Raw genomic sequence first — 16,941 nt, 5'->3', positions numbered from 1 at the left:
CAAAGTTTATAACAACAAAAACAGAATCTTCATGCTTCCTTCTCTGTTCTCACTTACTCTCCCCAGAGACATCCTCATTGTTTCTTCTAGTTTTTACATATGTATTTATAAATAATAGGCTAAGCTGCTATATACTAACTTGATCAATTTAAAGTATTATTTATTAACTTTCTATTACAAATGGCAAGGATTTATCTCTTAAACTATCATTCCCACTTTTCTCTCCCTTCCCACATAGTTACAGCACAATTTGTGTTTAAGGCATTATCACACAGAAAGATGTGTGTTAGTCTCTAATGAGTCAAGTGTTGCACTATGATTATATTTACATCCTCATACTACTTTAACTTTGTTGGGGTTTTTTCCCCCTCAATGATTTCCTCAAATTTTCTTTTGTTTAATTTTTGCATTTCTTCCATATTCTTTAACAACTATAAAATCCCTCCCCATACTATTTTCCAGGTAATTACATGTATCAGAAATCTATTTGATATACTTACATTGTTGTTTATTTTTAAATCAGAGACCTCTCTCCCTGAGTACTCCCCCATCCTTTGTTTACCTAGTCTATAGATCTCTTGACTACATGGCTGTTATCTGGGATTTCCCTTCAACCCCCTTATTCTTGGGCCCTCTGTTTCTGGATCCTGTGTTATCTAAATTGGTTTATTCCCTCATTTTGGTAGTCTATATCCATTAGTGACTTCCCTAGGAAAATAAACTGTAGAAAGTAAAATTTTTGACACCTTGCATATCAGATTCTGTCTTATTCTAATCCTTGGCTGATAGTTTAACAGGGTAGATAGATTTCAGAATGAAAATCAGTTTTCTTCAGAATCTGAGGGTGTTATTCCATTGATTTCTAATTTTCAACATTGCTGTTGAAATGTGGTGCTATGATTCTGATTCTGATCCTTTGTGTGACTTTTTATTATTTCTAGAAGTTCTTAGGATCTTCTCTTTGCTCATGGAATTCTACAATTTGATGATGTATCATAGTGGCATTTTTTATATATATTCAGTCTTGTACTGGGTATTCTAAAGGCTTTTTCTACCTAAAAACTCATGTTCTTTGGTACTTGAAATTTTTGTTAGGTTACTTTCTCATCATTTTCTCCACTCGGTTTTTCTCTTCTCTTTCCAGAATGTCTGTTGGTCAAACGTTAAACGTCCTGATGTATTCTTTACACAACTAGAAACTACACGTAAGTTTCACTCTGGAATTGCTCCAGTGAACTCTCACCTGTCATCATCTCTGGACACAGACACCATAAATCTACCGCTAATATTGGGAACAAGAAACCAGAATCTCTTCTAGGTTTCTAAAAGCCATATATTTCTTTTCTTTCTTTCTTTAAAGCTGTGTATTTCTGCTGCCACCTTTGCCAGAATGGATTCCTTTGCCACTCACTTCTTTGTGCTTTGAAATCACAGTTGCCCATGGATTTGTCTGTATAGAGAAAAGTCACATACCTGTGCCCTTGCTGCAAGGGGGCCTGAGATTTCAGGTTCAACTTTAGGGATCTACAGATTCGTAAGGTCGGAAATTCCCTGAACCTAGGAAGAATATTTGTAGGCACTCAGCAGCAAGTTGATTCAGTTGGTGAGAAGGTGGCAATCGACAGAACTTTAGAACAGTGGATGATTACAGAGGGATCTTTTTAAAGACAAAACAATAATATTAAGTATTAAATTTAACTAGTATTTGCTTTCCAGTTTTATGAAGGTGACAGCATTTGTATATAGTACATGCATATCACACACATAAAAAATTGTAAAATTGTCTCTAGGAAGTAACCAGTCCTTTTCATTCCTTCCCTTTTTTTTTTTTTTTTTTTTTTTTTTGGTCTTTAATAAGAATTAGCAGGGGCGCCTGGGTGGCTCAGTTGGTGGAGCAACTGCCTTCGGCTCTAGTCATGATCCCAGAGTACCGGGCTTGAGTCCCACATCGGGCTCCCAGCTCCACGGGCAGTCTGCTTCTCCCTCTGACCGTCTCCTCTCTCATGCTCTCTCTCACTGTCTCTCTCTCAAATAAATAAATAAAATCTTAAAAAAATAAATAAATAAGAATTAACAATGTTGCTCCTTCCCCCTGACCCAGGTCAACTAGGTTTGTTCTTGGAAAGTTAGTAATGGCTGAATGGATTGGAACTATAAGATTATACACTTTGATGTCATTTGTCTACAAATAGCTGCTTTGCCAGTCCATTAAAGAAAACTGTTGTGTGTCATTTTAATATATCATAATATGCTGTCAAAGCCAGTGACATACAAATTTTCTATTTGGTAAATATAATTAGTTTGTAAACATCTGTTTCTTCCATTATTAGCCTGAAAGCTCTGTCTTATTCGTCTTGATATTTCTTTATTCTTTTTTTTATATTTCCTTATTCTTAATATTGAACCTATACCATATTAAATGTATATTCCTAGATCAAATGATCACCTCTGATTCCAGGAACAGTAGTACATGAATATTTCTCATAAGGTACAAAGATGGTTATACATGCTCTAAAATCAAGACAAGAAAACTTACTGGTTTGTCCAAACTCTTCCACACAATACTAATCACATAATATTCAAAGAGTATCTGGAAAGAAAACAGAATGCACAGAAATCTGCATAAAACCTAGTGGGAGCAGGAAGAGGGGTTATAACTTAGAACAACAGACATGGATGGCTCTCACTATAGGTGGCCCAGCAAATGAATTCAAGTCCAGAGCATGAAATCACTTCAGATATGGTGTGTAGAATGCTATATATCTTATATGCTAGTGGGGGAAGGTAGTTGTTGGTGGTAGTAAATTTAACCCCCTAGATGTCCTCTTGAAAATCAGCCCATCATAATCACCAGGAAGGCTTTTAAAAATATACACTCATGAGTTCTGTCCCCACTGTTTCCGATTCAGTTTCTAATTCAAGAAAGAATTTCTTGGGGCACCTGGGTTGCTCAGTTGTTGAGTGTTTACCTTTGGCTCAGGTCATGATCCCAGGGTCCTGGGATTGAGCCCTGCATTGGGCTCCCTGCTTAGCAGGCTACCTACTTCTTCCTCTCCCACTACCTGCTTGTGTTCCCTCTCTCCTGTCTCTCTCTCTGTGTCAAATAAGTAAATAAAATATTTTTAAAATTTTTTTAAAAAGAACGGGAATTTCTTAAAAGTTCCCAGGTAATTCCATTGTCCTTGGTTGGGGGAACCACATTTTGAGAACTAGTCTGTCTCACCCAGTCCCTAGGGATGCCTAGTCTATTGACTTTTTGTCCTGATCCTTGCTCTTACTCCAGTTTTTAATATGCCTGGGTACTGGATTTGCTTTCAGAGTTGCTTCCTCAGATGAGGTCTGGCCTTGATTTACTATTCTGGCAAATGATTCATGCTAAAAGCTATTATCAAAATCTCCAACAACAGATCCCACATTTCTTCTGAACTAGGCCACCATATCTGAATTCCATTCCTTTTTGGGGAGGGAACTATAAAAACCATTAAGGTGTATGAATGTTTATAGCAGCAATGTCCACAATAGCCAAACTATGGAAAGAACCCATCCACAGATGAATGAATAAAGAAGATGTGATATATATATATACAATGGAATACATGCAGCCATCAAAAGAAATGAAATCGTGCCTTTTGTGTTGACGTGGATGGAACTAGAGGATATTATGCTTAGCAAAATAAGTCAATCCAAGAAAGACAACTATCATATGATCTCCCTGATATGAGGAAGTGGAGATGCAACGTGGGGAGTCTGGGGGGTAGGAAAAGAATAAATGAAACAAGATGGGATGGGGAGGGAAACAAATCATAAGAGACTCTTAATTTCACAAAACAAACTGAGGGTTGCCGGGGGAGGTGGGTAGGGAGAAGGTGGTGGGGTTATGGACATTGGGGAGGGTATGTGCTATGGTGAGTGCTGTGAAGTGCATAAACCTGGTGATTCACAGACCCGTACCCCTGGGGCTAATAATACATTATATGTTTCTAAAAAATTTTTTAAAAATTATATAAAAAGGGATGGGGATTAAGGAGGGCACTTGTGGTGATAAGTGCCTGGTGATGCGTGGATGGGTTCAATCACTATATTGTACACCTGAAACTAATACTACAGTGCATGTTAACTGGAATCCAAATAAAAACTTAATTTTTTTAATTAAAAAAAAACCCGTCAGGGTGTATTCTTGTCAGTGTAAGGCCTACATGTAGTATCTAGGTATAGTATCTGTAGGCACAACATCTTCACTGTTCACATCTGGCAAAATAGCTGCTAGGGCAAATGGATTAGCTATTCTAATCTCAGTTCTGATATATTGTAGTAAAGTCACTCAACTTCTTTATGCTTCCATTTCTGATTTCTGAAATGAAAGGAATGAATTAATAATTGCTAAGGTTTTTTACAGCTTAAAAATAATCAATCCCATATTTTTGAATTGGAAAGACATCTAGCATTTTTAAAGTAATGGATAAAAAGGCAGTGCATAAGAGAATATAAGCAATGCTATTTTTTGCATTATTACAAATGCCCTTTGGTAGTATAAAAATGAATATATGTCTAATGATAAGCCTACCTCTATTGCAGGAGGGGCTGGTAAGAATTTCTATCCCCTGAGCATAAAAATCCTATTTCTAATTACCGCAGCAGAAAGGAATGGGTAATTGGTGACTATGGTTTCATGGAAATGTCACTCTAATATGTATCATTTATATTCAAAACTAGATTATACAAAACTTGGTAATTGCTAGAACAGTCATGCTTCTCAAATTCCCATGGCTGGGAGTTAATATTATTAGTTGTTTTTTAATAGATGAGAAAAACATTGAACACTCAAGACTTTATCCAGAGTTAATGGTTATATTAGAATAAATTCCTTATTCCTTGTTTGGAAATCATTCAGCTCAAATCCTTGTGTTAGAGGTAGAAGGGACCTTAACAATTATATAGTTCAAACTCCTCGTTCATCTGTGCCTAAAAATGAAAAAAGCAAAAAAGTATAAGAGAATAGGTGGATATATTTGGTTTGCTACACAGCAACAGCTGTTGATTAAATATATCTAAAAATTCCATTGAGAGGCAGCATAATATAATGAAAATAAGGTAGACATTATAGCAGTCAGTTAGACTTCTATTGAAAACCAGCTCTGCGGTGGTCAAATTAACTTCACCGTATCTCATTTTTCTCATCTGTAAAATGGAGATAATACTATCCTATGGGATTGTTGCAAGGAGTAAAATTGAAATTATGTATATAACAGCACCTGTTACAAACCTGATCTTTAATTGTTGTTCAGTAAATGGTAGCTATTACTACTAAATAGAAGTAAGGTGTAAGCACCTCCCACAAAAATTTGCAAGAATGTTAAGCAAACTACTCAGCCATATTTATATGTACTTTATACATAAAAATATGTGTAACCTGAAAACCCTATAGTGCACAGATCAAGTTTTAAAACACTTCCTTGCTCTGTTTTCTCCATTCTTAAGATTCTCATCCAAAAAAAATATTTTGTCATTTCATCTATAAGTACAAATTTGCCACTTGTTTTAAGATTGAATCCTTAAACCTTAATATTAGATTATTAATTATTTCTTACTGCTTAAATCAGTACTCTTTCTCCAGAATCTATTTGTCCTTCTCTAGAGGTTAAAAAATAATAATAATAATTAGTATTTGTATTAGACTGGGTTCCCTAGAAGCAGAGCCTGAGATAGGGATTCAGGCACACATGATTTCTGGAGGGACTGTTGTTCAGGAAGCACTCAAAATGGGATGAAGGAAGCTGCAAGGGGGGAGGAGAGATAGCCACGAGCGTGACATCTCAGATGAGGTCTGGCATTAGTCTGATCCAGAAGATGAGGCTCTGAAGCAGAAATGACTACATAGAAATGTCACCTTGAGTCCTTGAGGATCACCCTTTTATGTGTCACATATTACACTATCAGCCATTGGCTTTGGGAGGAGGGAGCAGTTTGGATGGTGAGGCCCACTAGCCAAAGGCAATGGCAAATCTCTGGAGAAGGGGAGCAGCTGTGCACCCTTAGCTGGCAGCACTTTCAACACTGAGAGCTGGGTGCCTGGACTGGTCAAGGGGATGGGGGAGGTACACCAACAGGATAGCTCTTCAGGAAGGTTTCTGAGTCTAGGATTTTTCCTTTGCACTCACAGCATCCTGAATAATAATTTCTAGATTTCTATGAGCTGAAACCTAGTTTACGCTGTATAGCCAAGTTTACGCTCTATAGCCTAGTTTACGCTCTATAGCCCTGGCACCCAGAGGAGACACTTTTTGCTAATTCCTACAAAAGCACTTAGTAGACTAGTGACAGCCCTTGAAGCATAAGCTACGAGTGAAGGGCTTCAGTACCTACTGCTCAGCAGGGCCAGGAAAGCAATACTGACAAATGTTTAAGGAAAAAATAAAGCTGGATACAAATTTTCCTTTCATCAAAGCCCAATAATTGTTTTTCTCTATCTGGTTATCACTTAATCTTGATTTCAACTGTTACCAGTGAAAAACAATAATTTCTTAGTCTCTAAAGCGTCCGGGGGCTTATATTTTGTTTGGGTTTAGACTCTTGCCTTTGGCTCTGACTCTGGAGTCCTATGAGACTTCAGAGAAACTTCAGAGAAATCAAAAACTCACAGAGGGGAGCCTGGGTGGCTCAGTGGTTAAACATCTGCTTTGGAGTCAGGTCATGATCTTTGGGTCCTGGTATTGAGCCTATGTTTGGCTCTCTGCTCCATGGGGAGCCTGCTTCTCCCTCTCCCTCTGCTCCTCCCCACACCCCACTCGTGCTCTCTCTCTCTCAAATAAGTACAATAAAAAAAATACCCATAGTGATGCTCATATGGTCAACCATGGTCCACCTAAGCAATCATAAATGAAGTATTTAAGACAGAATGAATCTAACCTGGAATAAAGATAACATGTGGAATCTGATGATTGGTAAATGATTTAAAAGCTAGTAATGAGCAGAAACTCTGAGTGAAAGAAGTCCAGTCAAGACAAAATGAATTTGGAAATATATATATATACATACATACATGTATGTGTGTGTGTGTGTGTGTGTATCTGAAGGAGACACAAGGACTGGGAACTAAAAAGGCTACATACAACCTTCTAAGGTTATTTTAGCAAATAGTATCATACCTGTCCTTGAGAACTTGCTATCAAACCAATTTCTCACTCTTCCTCTGTTCTGTTCTATATTGTAAAGGGGTGACTCCTACAAGGGTACAATTCCCAGCTTCCAAATCAGCTGATTTCCAACTAGGTTCAGTTAATGAGAGGCACTTTAAAGACTGGAAGACAGGAGAAAGAGAGAAATCAGGAAACTTTGTTTTGTTTTGTATTTTGTTTTTCTGAGATGGCCTCTTTGAGAGTAGAGAGCTTCCACTGACTGGGCCAGCTGAGGATCCAGCTACTGCTAAGTATCTCTGGTTCCTCCTTCTCCCTTTGTCCTTCCAGACTCAAAATTCTAGTGACTTTCTCTTTCTGCTAATCTCTGTTTCTACTGTTCCCTATTCGGTTTTTCAGCATCCCTAGCACCAGTGAAAACAATAATCAGATTCCACATATTACCTTTACTGTTCCCTATTTTCCTAAAATAGATACCTGTTCTTTAACAAAAGCTCATGTCCATACTGCCAAGTAGTGGTAGCCATGTTTTATTTTGTGACCTTGCGCTTAGAAAGTCTAATCTAAGGTCTAAGACCCTCCCATAGAAAATTGGATCAGGGCTGAGCACCTAATCTCGGCTGGGCCAATCAAATTTGTTTCCTGAGATCTGCGAATCCTATGTGCTAGATGTTAGTGCATGCTAATTGCATCAACTAAGGACGTATAAATGCAAGGAATGTGCGGTGGCCATTTTCTGTGTGCATGAAAGAAGAGAAAGCATTTTGCGGGGAGAAATCAGAATGAAGCAAAGATGGGAGTTCATGTGAACCCCCCCATCCCCCCAAGAGGGAGATCCAAGGAAGAGCAGCCTGCATCCCTGCTAGTGGCCCAGTTCCTAGTTGAGACCCAGTATGACTTCCTGCTCTTAGATACTAAGGAATACTCCATAAATTCAAAAATCCTATATAAATTCCTCTTTTTTGCCTTATTCCAGGGATGGGGGAGGTTTTATTGCCTGGGACTAAAAGATCCTTGCCTAAGCTAACATTTTAACTAATTTAAATAAATAGTTTAAAAATTAAGGTACATATTTCCTTTCTCATATTTCCTTTTCTTCTTCTTTAAGATAGTTAGGAAGATATGCACAGTGGAATACTGATACTTTTTTTTGTTCATCTTCATACTGAAGCTACTGTATGTTTATGTTATATTCAGTTAGACTGGGACTTCAAACCACTGAAAGAGGAAAGCTCTAATAAGCATCAAAACTGACTTGGTGTGTTGTTTCAGTTCCTACATAATGATGATATCTACATGCATGCACATTATAGTGTTCTGACACACAAAATGAGAATGTGTTTCCTGTTTTAATGAAGTTTCACAGAACATCCCAATCTTCCCCAGGCTTTCCAAGCACCACTGGATTTACTGGGCCATAAGGGATGATTGGCAGACCATCTTACCTCAGGCTGAACTTACTGGAAAGCCCTCTTTTACTCTTGGCTCCATTTCAAAATAGCAGTTTGTAAACACTGGATACATAAATTGAAATAAGGCACTCAATTGTATCTGCTGATATAACCATCCAAAGATGTCTACCAAGCCTCCTTTTTTTACTGGAAAGACATGTTAGGAATGGCAACGTGTCCTTCATTTTGAAGAAGATATTTTTACATGTCCTCCTGAAACGTCCCTATGGTATCAGACTTCTGTATTTGGTGGTATTCATTTCCCCATCACAATCATTTATCTGGCCAAGGCACCTAGGATATTGTAACCTCCTGATCTACAGGTCAGTTTCAATGTGATATTGTTTTATGCAGTGAACTAACACAATATCAAGTGGAATGGGAACATGGTCCAGGAGGTCTGACCTGTGCTTGAGAAATGAGCTGATCTGTGAGCCTCACAATATCCTTCCAGTAAATTCCCCTTTGCTTTAGTTATTCAGGGTCAGTTTCTGTTGCTGGAACTGGAAACCCTAGGTGATTCTAACATTTCTACCATAATGCTGGTTGCAGGTAGTGTATCATTAGGGAAGGTGGGTTATTTGGAATTGGTTATCTGGCTGCGAGGGGCAAGGGGCAGTGAAACTGTCATTCACATTCTAAGTTGAGAAAGTAGCAATGAAACAGTATTACACTATTGCCTATGGTTATTACAACCTAAAATTTATTGGGATTCCAGAAAGCTCTAGGGCAGGGGTCAGCAAACTAGCCAGGGCTCAATCTAGCCTGCTGCCTGTTTTTATAAATAAAGCTTTATTGGAACACAGCCATGCTCATTCTTTAAATATTGTCTATGACTACTTTCATGTTACAATAGCAGAACTGAGTAGTTGCAACAGAAACATGTATAACCCACAAAGTTTCAAATATTTACTATCTGGCCATGCACAGAAAGTTTGTTAACCCTTAATAGGTAATTGAGTATTTTTTTTGCCATCAAATAATAAAGGTATGAAGAATTCAGTAACTGTGAGACAGCACTGAATAAATGAACCAGTGAGAATGACAAGCTCTTGTCTATAAATTCTTGCCTCAGAGCACAGCCTGATACTCAGAGACATTCTGTGATAATTCTGAAAAACAAAACAAAACAAAACAAAAAAACAACAACATCTCTCTTGGACTGATAGGACTATAGGACTGAGATCGCCAGTGAAGTTCATAATTTTATCCATGGTTGCTGAACTAATGACTTGTGGATTAGAGTATCTTAAATACTTTGCAATGAGATAGGGATAACCATTAAAATTGCTCAAAAAAAAAAAAAAGAAAAAAGAAAAAGAAACTCACTGGCTATTTTACTGTAAATTTCTTTTAAGAAACATTGACCTGGGGAGCCTGAGTGGCTCAGCGGGTTAAAGCCTCTGCCTCCGGCTCAGGTCATGATCCCGGGGTCCTAGGATCAAGCCCCGCATCCACTCTCTACTCGCTGGGGAGCCTGCTTTCCCTTCTCTCTCTCTGCCTGCCTCTCCGCCCACTTGTGATCTCTCTCTGTCAAATAAATAAGTAAAAACAAAACAAAACAAAAAAACTTTAAGAATCATTGACCTAAGGATGTTATACATTTTTAGGTCTTTTTTATAATTCGAATTCTATCCTTCAAATGACAGCAAAGGTAACTCAGTATGCATCGTGTCTGGCATCTATCTCTATGTTTATGGAAGCATAGCATTTTGCCCTTCCTAAAGCCTTCCACCTGCTGTATTCTACACTTCTCTGTAACTTGTTCCATGGAAGATTCACCTTCTTTCCTATATTTTAAGTATTTTCTTCTTCATTGGCTTTCTCTAATCTATATATAAATATGCTCAAATACCTCTCAAACTAAAATTAAAAATACTCTGATTTAGTTACTATCCTGTATCTCTCCTTTTCACAGTCAAGCTTCTAAAAAGAGTCATGTCCATTCACCATCTCTATTTTTTTCCTTTCTCTTTCACTCATCAAGCAATGTGAGAGTGTTTCCACCCCTAACATTCCGGTGTCTTAAGTTCACGAGTGACTTAGTAACTACTAAATTCCCCCAAAATTCATTAGTTATGTGACATATTGGTAGAATTTGACATTTTCTCTTCTTTGCAGGCTCTGTACCGCCAGTCAATACATTATCTCTCCCACTAGTCTGATCACTCACTCTGTTTTCTCTGTGGGCTCTACATCTTAAAAATATCGATCCACCCAGACTGCTATCATTTTGCTTCTTTTCTTTGGCCTTGAATATAGCAGGAGTTCTAACAAGACCTCGTGACTAGATTAATTCTAATTTGTTAATCCTATTTGTCAGAATAACATAAGCAAGCATTTATTGAGTACTTACTACTTACTACTTAGGTCATACACCCTACTGGATATACCTTATTAGATATATTCTCATGTAATTCTTTTTTGGCTTATGGGAAATATTTTTAACATCTCTTTTCAGATTTAGACCACTTGCACAAGCCAGTGAGAAGAAAATCTGATTCAAAGCTGCTTATTTTGACAATAGCCTACACCCTTAACAGTGGCACTATTAATGTCCATGGCTTTTTACTGTCATCTCTGTAATTCCCATATATCTCTCCAGACTTCTCTGCTGAGCCCCAGATCTGTAGCTTCAACTGATAAGCTCCTCCAAGTCATCACGCATGAATCTGAACTTAAAATCTTTGTTTCCAATCTTTCTTCTTCAGGTGTTCCCTATCTTAGTGAATAGCACTGCCATATTCTCTCTCCCAATCAGAAACTTCAAAACCACTGGGTTCTCCCATCCTTCGCACTGCCCCTGTTCTCTAAACTCCAGTCACCAAGGGCGCCTGAGTGGCTCAGTCCTGAAGTGTCTTTCTTTGGCTCAGGTCATGATCCCAGAGTCCTGGGATTGAGCCCTACATCAGGCTCCCTGCTCAGCGGGAAGCCTGCTTTCCTCTCTCCCACTCTCCCTGCTTGTATTCCCTCTCTTACTGTCTCTGTCTGTCAAATAAATAAAATCTTTAAAAATAAATAAATAAGTAAACTCCAGTCACCATATCATGTCAATTTTACCTCCTTTAAGATCTCCATCCATCACCTCTTATAACTCTTCTGTCTGTGCCCCAAATCAGGCTATCCTTGACTGCCTTAATAGTCTCCCTGTTTTTACTCTTACTGCCCTGCCCCCAGTTCATCCTGCACATATTGCCAGCAAGCAGATGAGATGTTCATCATGTTACCCTCCCTACTAGAAATTCTTCAGAGGTTCCTCATTGCTTACAGGGTAAGATTTAGTTCCTTCTTGGATGTATAAACCCTTCACTACCTGTCCCTTCCGACCGGTTCAGCCTTGTGCTCTGGTAGCTCCCCCTTCCTCACTTCTCATACTTCATGCCCCACCAGGACTTAGAGTTGCCTAAACAGGCCACATTTCTTACACCTTTATTCCCTCCGCTTGGAACGTCCTCTCTCCTGTTCCTTTGTTTGTCTGTGTCGCAAGCTTTCCTTCAACATCCAGGTCAATTATTTACAACTTCTGCGAAGCCTTTACCGAATTTCCCAGGGGAGGTGCCCCTTTCTCCTCTGTGACCACATTGCAACTTGCATATAATTCCACTACAGCTTAGAATGAGCTAAACGTGTTCATACTTACCAGATTCCTCATGTGATTCTAAAGAGATGGATCCTGTAACTTTACATGTGTACGTAGATTTTTCTTACACATGATCCCCTACTGCCTGGCAAGGATTCTCAATAAGTTTTTGTTCATTAACATTTAAAGAAACATAAAAGGGAGGGGAGGAAAAAAAGCAAGGAAGAGAGAAACAAAAGGAGGACCTTTCAGAGTTCTAAGACTCCAGATTCCTTGTAGTTCTCCATCTCCTTTTCTTTTAAATAATCTTGGCCCTCTCAGTGTTAAATGTCTGAATCATGACTAAGATTTCTGTTCTCACCCATCTGAATACAAATACGAATGCCACTCTCTGCAGTCAGGTAGGTTCCTTCAAAATGTTCCTATACTTACTGGAAGATCTTTGCCCAGGTACCAGCATCTCCAATCTTACTTTCTTTTTCTCTTTTTAAAAAGATTTTATTTATTTATTTGACAGAGATCACAAGTAGGCAGAGAGGCAGTCAGAGAGAGAGAGGGGGAAGCAGGCTCCCCGCTGAGCAGAGAGCCCGATGTGGGACTCAGTCCCAGGACCCTGGGATCATGTCCTGAGCCAAAGGCAGAGGCTTAACCCACTGAGCCACCCAGGTGCCCTCCAATCTTACTTCCTTTCCATTGACATTCCTGATGCATAACAAATGCATAAACAAATCTTTTGAAAGTGGCAATGACTCTTAATGACAAAAACACATTAAAAAATGGTACTGGATTGACCAGGAATCATATATTATAATTAAATAATTTGTCTGAATATATTTCTACTGAAAAAAAATACAACATCAAAGACTTAGAAGCTAATAATTCTGAACACTTTATTCATCATTCAAGGTATCTATTAATCAAAAAACTTGTCAATTTCTCAAGGAAATTTTTCATCTTCTTTTGAATTAACAAAGCTACAAGTGATAAATAAAGAAAATGAATTGTCACCTGAAGGTGAATAAAGATGATAGCCAAGTACTGATGTTGCCTCTACAGAACAATCTTCTTGTTTTCTAATCAAGTCGGGGCAGGGCTAGAGAACAGAGACCAGGTCGGTATGGGTAAAGACAGAAATTGACAGTTTACAATTGTCAGGGATGCAGTATCTTGGGCACTTTTGCAAGTCAAGGGTTTAAAACATAAAGGGTTTAAAGCATTAGTTGGAGAAATCCCTGCTCTTCACATACGACAGTATTGGGTATCTGTTAATTCTATGGGAAACATGGTAAAAAGGGATTTACAGTCTCTTTCTCTAATATTTTGCTCTTAATTCCCTTCTTAGTTTTCACATTTCTCAAAAGTAGCTTCTGCTAATGAAATGGTTTGTCTTTTCACACTTAGCCCATTAGATGGCAAATATTTATGTATGTAGAAGAAAACGTAACTTTTCGCTATTGAAATGATCAAAAACTAAGACTTAAAGGAACAACTGCTTTTGCAGTTCCTCTTTCTGTAGTCAGCATTTCTTCAGCTACTGCGCTACCAAAACAGTGCAGGTCTTTATCTCAGTTTTCATATTTATTTAAACCAAGGCTATGAGTGAAGCCAACAATATGCCCTTCCTGCTTCCTTAGTGTAACAAAACATTGTCCCAAGGAGGTTTAGTCTCTGGATATGTTCTCTCACTCTCTCCTGCTAGGTCAGGTTTCACTTTTTATCATTCTACTCTTCCTTTAGCTTTTTCAATTTCCTTCCAAAGATATGCTTTCCAAGGCCAACTCCGGATATGTCTCTCCTGTGCCCGTTGCTATTGTTCTAGGACATTACGTACTCTTTTTTCAATAAGTAGGTTCTTAAGGTTCCCACTCTCTCTAGCTTCTGTTCCTATAGTTCCTGATTCACAGCGACTACTAAATTTAGATTACCAAGAACTTATATTCTGTTCTGAAGGACATTATGTTGATATCTTTCCTATTATGAAAAGGTTCCTACTTGTAGTTGCTACAGAACTCTTTGTATTACCAAAAGACTTCTCTTTTTGTCATCAATAATAGTTGCCTTCTGTTCTCTTGATTTCCAAAGCATATGAGTCTGTCCTTAATTAGAAATACAGAACATCAGTACTCCAAAACCACCTCGGGCAGCATAAACCATAATTTTTCACTATTCAGCCACTCTCAAGCCCAGTAAGAAATGTGAGATTTAGAAAAGTTTTCAATGGACATGCTCCCCATTGAAACCCCTAGGTGACCTAACTTTTATTTTTGTACTAAATTAGATCCCTGGAAGGCCACACAGTTGTACCACATTAACTTAAACCTCTTGTGGGATCAGGACGCACTGTTATACTTTCAAATGCACTGAGTTATAGCTTAAAAACTCTTGACTTCAATAGAAGATTATTGTAAGAAAAAAATATTCACTTTTCTATTGAGTATAAAATTATTGCTTGAGATATTTTTCTTAAGTAATATGAGCTAATAGGTTCTCTATAAAAGTGCTTACTGAGAAATTTCTTTTGGAATTTAGTTGCAGGGAATAGGCTTTCCGGATGTGCTGACATATTGCGCTTTTCTGATAAGAGCTGTAAAATAATGCATTTCTACCCTATCCCCCAAAAGCCCCACCTGCCCCACCTCAGCCTAGTATGACACGCAGAGGAAAATTTGATACTCGGTAACATGAACTATCAGTGTCTTCAAAATTTCCAACATATACATACATTCTGATGTTTGCCATCTCCTCACCCTCCCACAAGAATTTATATTCCCACTCTAATCAGATCTTTTTTTTTTTTTGCCTTAACAAATGTATTTTAAAAGAACTCTTGGGTTTGATGTGCTAGCTATATTTAATTCATATTAAAATAAATATTAAGCTATTAAAATAAAAAGTTATACATATCATGCTAAAATCATCTCACGTACAATCTGTAGTATAATTATCATCTGTTGGAAAAACAGTGAACCGTGTTGACTTTTAGAAATGATTTATTTTGGTTCTGATTTTCAACTTAATAACTTTACTATATAAATCTTTGGGTGCCTCAAGATAACTTGCTAAAAGGGGACTCGACTACAGGTGGTAGAATTCTGAGTATAATAAGTTCATGCAAAAAAAAAAGAAGAAAGAAAGAAAGAGGAAAGAAAAAAAAAAAGATTGGTTTTACTGGTTCTCATAACTGCAAAGACCAAGATAGACTTCTCAAGGCTTAGCTGGATATCTAGGGCTCATTGATGTCCGTAGGTCCCAGCATTTCATGCTCCACATTTCGACTTTATCCTATGTAGCCACAGTACCCTGGCAGCTTCTATCCCTGTGCTGGCTCCCTGCAGCTCCAGGACTTAGCACCTGCCAGCTTAGCACTTTGAAGAAAAGCTACAATGCTCTTACCCCCCAGTCTGAGCAGGAGTCTTCAGTCTGGCTCTCCTTGCCCCCAGGGTCAGGTGCTCATTACCACCTCGGCAAACAGGGTGCAGTGTTCTGACTGGTGCAGTTTGGATCAGGCACCTAGGGGAGATGGACCAGTTCTCCCCACAGCACACATGCTTGTATAAAGGTAGAGAGTTTCTAAAGTAAAAGAGGGGTGTGGTAGAAGAGCTAGTACGGACTCAGTGTTTGTGTTGGCTCATCCCAGGAAAACCTCTGGAGCTAAAAGCGTCCTTCAAAGTATTCCCATGATGGTGTCAATTAGTCACTGGATGGAAACCACCACAAAAGGGGCATTATCTTGGGTGAGGGAGCTCTCTAGAGTTGGAGCAATCCCTGTAGAGTCTGACAGCAGAAAGCTGCCTGCCAGTGGCTCTTCCAGGAACTGGGGTAACAGGTCCTCTGGGAGGAGGATCTGAGTGACTCCTCACAATGTACACCCCAGTTAACCGTCTCATGCAAAAGATTACGAGACACAAACATCTGTCTACTTCATAATTTATGCAGTCCTTTTGCAAAGAATCGCAGTATTCGTAGTATTAAAGCTACCTCAAAACCATAAGGGAAAGAGATTCGAAGGAAAAAATGTGAACGCTTCTAAGGTAAAATGTGATAGGCAGATTTTTAGGTTTCATAGACCAATGAAATTGCCCTTAAAAATTGAGATGACATACATAAGGTTGCCGGCTTTTAAATTTATCAAGTAAGAAAAAAATTTTTTTTTTACATTGTCATTAAAGAAACAGGTTATTTTAAACCAAAAGTTAGGATGGACACGATACCAGAATAAAGGACAACTTATGTTTAAATAAATCTACCTTCATAAAAAGGTACTGCCTAGCTATTTATCTTACTTCATCACGGACAGGAAAAAAGTATGTCACCAACAGTGTGATGGTGAACTGGTATTTAGGAATCATTACCATTACCATTAGGAATCATTACTGGTATTTAGCAATCATTGTTTGAGATTAAAACACACACATACACACACACACACACACACACACACACACACACACCAAACAATCTACTGCAGAAGTTCCCCTTAGGATACAAAGGACAATTTTGTAAGGAAGGTGATATTCAATCTGGACAGTTCTTGAAAAGCTGGGTAGCAGGATGAGTCAGGGAAAAGGTTTCTGGTTATGTGAAGAATGTGGGCAAAGACACGGAGATTGAATAGGGTAGGTGTAATCACAGAATGAAATGAAGTAATCCTGCTCTGGAGGACCATTAGTCACTTAGAAGAGTGTTGAGCAATGAAAGCAAAGTACGTTGGGACTTGACTATTCAGGAAGCAATAGAGAAATATTAGAGGTTTCCGAGCTAGGAATTTTCATGATTA

Source organism: Lontra canadensis, unplaced genomic scaffold (assembly GCF_010015895.1).
Source record: "Lontra canadensis isolate GAN:19392208 unplaced genomic scaffold, GSC_riverotter_1.0 scaffold2, whole genome shotgun sequence".
In the NCBI taxonomy this organism is placed as follows: Eukaryota; Metazoa; Chordata; class Mammalia; order Carnivora; family Mustelidae; genus Lontra; species Lontra canadensis.
The sequence above is the reverse complement of the archived record's forward strand: the minus strand, read 5'-3'. Positions refer to the sequence as shown.